This window comes from Rhamphochromis sp. 'chilingali', assembly GCF_963969265.1.
Source record: "Rhamphochromis sp. 'chilingali' genome assembly, chromosome: 4".
Lineage (NCBI taxonomy): Eukaryota > Metazoa > Chordata > Actinopteri > Cichliformes > Cichlidae > Rhamphochromis > Rhamphochromis sp. 'chilingali'.
Genome location: NC_137948.1, coordinates 32485670 through 32491413, shown reverse-complemented (window position 1 = coordinate 32491413; position 5744 = coordinate 32485670).

The following is a 5744-nucleotide window of genomic DNA, read 5'->3' as shown; positions in this document are numbered from 1 at the left end:
CTAATGTCTGTAATGAGCTATTTTAGTTATAAGGGGATAAAGAGTGAAAGCTAGGTGTGGCTTATTCTTGTGTAAGTCAGCTTGCCCGGTCTTGTTCTGTCTGCTGGGTGTGTTGAAGGAGAGGGGTGTAGTCTCTTCACTGAGTTACCTGACACCTGCAAAATCCAGCAGGGTAAGACAAAAGAACAGAGGGCCGGGTTTACTCATTCAAACGTGCAAGGATCCATTTTCACCCACCTTTCTGCCAGGCTTCTTAAAAGAATTCAGTTAAATTAGATGCAGAGAAAAAATGATAGAGGCAGCAATACCTGATCATAAGATACAAGTTTCTGTTAAAAACAAAAACAGTATAACCTGTATCTGCTGGTATTAAAGGTACTTTCCACTGCTGTCTAAAGGGTCACCACTGTGGATGGATGGATCCACATGTTTGGATTTGGCATAGATTTTACACTGAATGCCCTTCCTGCTACAATCCTCTCGTGTATCTTGGCTTGGGCCCAGCACTCAGAGTAAGTCTGTGACTTCCTGAGGTCAGGAGCTCCTTTGTGTCTTCTCTGGCTTATGCATCCAAGGCAAATATGATTATCTTTTTTCTGCTGACATGATTTCCTATATTGTGTGTGAGAGAGAGAGTTTTAAAAGAACAGTTTCCCACTGTCTCTGTTCTGTTTTACCCAAATTTGATCTGCATTTCAATTCTTTTTTTCATTGCATCAGTTCACAATAGTTGAGAGTGGGAAGGAAAAACTCCCTTTTAACAGGAAGAAACCTCCAGCAGAACCAGGCTCCGGGAGGGGGCAGAGAAGAGAACAAAGAAACAAAAGCAGAGTCTAAAATAAAGTGTATGGCATGCAGTAATGGCATGTAGCCACGTGATGTGTGGAAAATGTGGGTGTGGCCAAGAAATGCTGAGTCCATCAAGGGAAGCGCACCAGCAGCATAACTAAGGGATGGCTCAGGATCAGCTGATCCAGCTCTACATGCCAAAATAGAACTTTCAAGACTAATTTTAATAATAGACAGGGTGTCTGTCTCATGAATCCAAGGAGTTTTTGGAACATCCGGATAATAAATCGTTACAACAGTCCGGCCTAGAAGTAACAAATGCATGAACTAGATTTTCAGCATCACTCTGACACAGGATGTTTCTAATTTTAGCAATGTTGAAGATGAAAGAAGGCACACCTACACACTTCTTTAATGAGCATGTTTACTCCAAATCACTGCCAGGTTCCCTGCAATGTTACAGGGGCACAAAGTAATGACATCCAGAGTAAGCATGGTTAGACACCACATATTAAACTGTCACTGAGATTTTCAAGCAGAGTAAAATAACCTTGGTTTTGTCTGTATTTGGAGCATTTTAACAAACCCTTAAAATCTGAGTTTGTTCAATCTACAGATGCAGAGCTCCTAACTTGTGTGCACAAGATTAAAAAAAATCTCACCTCTGTCTCATTTTCCAGTCGCTGGTGTTCAGATTCTCATAGGCGTTGCTGTATACATTCACATTTGAACCTTAACTCTCAAACATAGTTATTGCTGAACGCGGTAGTTCCTCCGAGCTCTCTCTGATTTGGTTCATTGTGTTTCGTTCATGATTCAGGTCACGGTTTTTATATGAGCATTATTTTCAGTGGCAGAGGAGCTTTTACGAGCTGGTTTTTGTCTTGAACAACTGGTGGAAACCAAAAATAGAGGTAAAAAAAAAAAAGGTAATGATTAACGCCTTACTTTGATGACTCTAAGCTGTGAATGTGGGGTTTTTTCCACCCTCTAGCAGTGATGTAGAAGCACATCTCTTGGAGATGACATGTCTAGCTTTCACCCTCCAACCAGAAAAGGATAGTGAAACTGTGGTTTTTAGTTGTAAAGCATAATGCACTTCTGAACATGTCTCAGACATTCATTGGCATAACTTAACATTTAAAAAAGGGTTATATTCTTACACTTACAATTTGTGTTGAACCAAACTTTCATTTTCTTGACTACTGCTTTGGTTAATTGGTAAATGGACTGATTCTTATATAGCGTCTTTCCACTCTCCTGGAGCACTCAAAGCACTTTATACAACATGCCACATTCACGTAAGCACTGTTTTCTATGGTTTTCAGTGCTGGATGCATCAGAGAGCAACTTGGGAAGTCAGCATCTTGCCTGAGGATATTTGGTATGCAGACTGGGGGAGCCGGGGATCAAACCACCAACCTTCCGATCAGCACATGACCTGCTCTACCTCCTGAGCTACAGCCACCCCTAGTTTGGCTTACTATTTCCCATGAAGAGGATTTTCTGGGAAGTCAGCTGTATGTACTCCATGTGTGTTGAATCATCTTTTTCCTCTCTCTGTTTGAGGTCAAATAGGTTTTTTTTTCTCCTGAATTTCACAGTTAGATGCTGCTTGCCTGCAGCATACGAGTTTTTCACGGGAACAGTTAAATGGATGCCATTCAGATCACGAATAATGAATCCAAGCTTCAGACCATCAAGGAAATCTTTCAGCTTGATAGGTGGAATTTACTGGACTTTCAGGCTAAAGTTGGCTTGTGCAGAAAGCAGATGATGTGATACAATGTGAGCATGAATCACATAGCAGAGGGCAAACAGAAAGCAAAAGTAAGGAGACAAAATCTGATAATGAAGTAAACACTTGGCTTGATGTTGGGCTAACTGTCACCGAGCAGTTTTCAACACACCTTTGAGCAAGACCAGATTTCAAAGTCTTACCAAAATAAACTGACAGCCCCTGAGTAACAACAACAACCTGCAGAATACTTGGAGCAGCCCTAACTTTCACATACGTTTCTGATGCCAGGTGATATTTTGGAGAATAAACTTTTATCTGCTGCCAGCACAAGATTCACATTCCTGGTTTTGATTGAAATATCTTGCAGTGCATCAGAGGGATTCTCACGCGATACCATGAATGCATCCACAAGCAAACTAGTGACTGAGCCCATGGAAAGTGTTTACCATGGACAAAGAGCAAGAAAGCCAATTCCCTTTTTCCTTAAACTTCTCCTGAAGACTACAAGAGTTGTTAGCCATGTTGGACATGATACCAAACCACTGGTTCCTTGGGAAAAGCGTATTTTCCAAGACTGGAAAGGTTGGCAAGTTGCTGGCTCTGGCTGTGTGAAACCAGTTGTGAAGGAGGTGCTGCACCAAAAACCTCACTGCGATAGCTTTGGCTGCAAGCTGACTGACACGGCTGAATGCAGTTTCCATGTTTGTCTACAAAGGCTTGTTAACTACTAGCTGAGCAGAAGTAAATCTTGAAAAGTTTCGGAGCAAGACAGAAATGTAGAATGGTAGCCTTCAAAGTAAACGCTGCACCTCAGGGCTACAGCAGGGATCTTTCAAAAAGTTCAAATTTTACTGTAAAGCCAAAAGGTGCCCATTTCTGTTGTGCGTAGTATTTTACACTACAACTCATGGAGTAGTTGTAGTGTTCGTCACTTCCATACACACTTCAACCGACAGCAAAAATAGGGAAATTTATGCTGACTATTTAGCAAACACATTTTTCTTATCAACAGGTAGTTGTCAGGGGGTGATCCATTACTGGTCTGTAGACCTGTGTGACTGGAAGTTTATCAGTCATTTCTCTAGTGACTGCCATCAACCTCCAGCAAACAGTCAGGGAATACTCATTTTCCCTCACAAGCAGTGGTTGCAGACCAGTCTCTAGGCCGGTGTGTCTGAGGCTGTACTGGCTTGATCCATACCACCACAAAATGCCATGTTTTGCAAAACCTCAGTACAACCCAAAGAATTTTTGCAACCATATGCTGGCAAACCAAAAGAATGCAAGTTTAAGGCTTCACTTTTCAGACCTACCATACTACACATCCAACTTTAATGTGTCTGTGTGTGAAACACGGTGCCTTCATAGCACCACCAGGTCAGATTTAGCTCAATGCACGTCTACCATCAGTCAAAATCTACTAATTTAATCTACTTTCCTTTTCAGGAAAGTCAGGTGAGTGAAGCATTAACATGCAACATTTTTGACATACTAAACAGCACAGAGGCTCGTCCATGTGTGACTTTCTTTCCTCTTTTTTCTGATTTTTCATTGCTGAAAACAAACTGCACAGAAACCTGTACAATCTTTAGAGTCAGGTCAAAAATCAAGACTTCACATAATAGCCAGCATTGTAGAGTGAACAGAAATATGGTAAAAATGGTAAATGGCCTGTATTTGTATAGCGCTTTACTAGTCCCTAAGGACCCCAAAGCGCTTTACACATTCAGTCATCCACCCATTCACACACTGGTGATGGCAAGCTACATTGCAGCCACAGCCACCCTCTGACCACCACCAGTAGGCAACGGGTCAAGTGTCTTGGAAACAAATGCAAGTGCAGTAAAAAAAAAAGAGCTTGGTGTTGTCTCTGTCCCATGTCAGCAACTCTTACTGTTAAAAATATCTCCCGCAAGCTGCAAAGGAACGTTCGAAGTGAACAATGAAGCTGCATTTAACTTCTTTTTATGACTTTCCAGATTTTTCTTCCTTTTTTTTTTATACGCAACAAGGCCTTCTCAGTAACACTGCTAGTTTATTTTAAATTCAGTTTCTGCTTTATGTAGCATACAGCAAAACTTTAATGTGACAGCAGAAATTCAGAAAAGCCCGACTGGAACACAATCTAGCAGCTCCAAGTTTCTTCCTCAGACAACTGACACTAAATCACTGTTTGCCCTACAAGCAAAGTTGCACACATCAAACACGGACAAGAATCCCACAAAAAGTCTTGTGTGTTGGTCCCACTCTCCACATGCAAAGCATACAAACACCCCCCTACGCATGGATGCCTAATCCTCCCAAATCCAGACAGGAAATGCCCTCGTCAGTAGAGCTGAATGCTTTTGACAGACCCCTGCTGCTCTTTCTCTGAGCTCTCTCTCCTCCCCCTTTTGCTGAATGATATATGTGCTCTCCTCAAAGTCCCATCTGGAAACAGTTAGCCTGTGAACATTTCCACACAGCCAATAAAAACACATCTATTGCAAGCCTAGTTTATCAGCAATGGAGGACAATTTCAGCATGCAATTGTTACTTTCACTTTCTGGAGCTTTTGTTGGTACAACGAAGCAATAGTTTACTGTCATGACTCAGAGATCCGGTCAAAGGTCTGGCGTAGCGTCAGGGCTCCTTTTCCATGATGTTTTCCAGTTAGTTTGTTATGGTGAGAAACACGTACTAGAACATGCAACTCTTAAGAGTCAAAATGATTTATAAGAGTCCTCAGATGACCCCGGTATCTTAATGACGGACATCCTGAGACTGTTATCTAAATAACTTCTGACTTTCATAGAGTGGAGAGTCTAGTCTAGTCTGTAGATGCAATGAGGGTTTTAAAGGGAAACAGCATTACAGAGAAAGAGATGGAAAAAGCAGAGCAGCAGGATGAGAAAATAAGAGGAGGAACAGGAGAGTGGCCTTATAATTTGAACAAACACACATACACAGATCTCAACCTTGTTTATAGCTACACTCAAACTATGAATAAGTATAAGGTAAACATTAACCGTACAGCTCACAGTTTCAGTTAAGAACAATTGTCATTTCCTGATAAGAAATATTTCAATGTGCAATGACTCTTACTGAACATTTGCTAGTGATAAAGTGCTACTCCCGGTGAGGTTTTGAGGGGTGAGAATGTATTATTTTCTTCTCATGTTACAAAGTGTGTCAGAAACATCCTCTGTTGCCAGAGTGGCAATTACACAGTTAT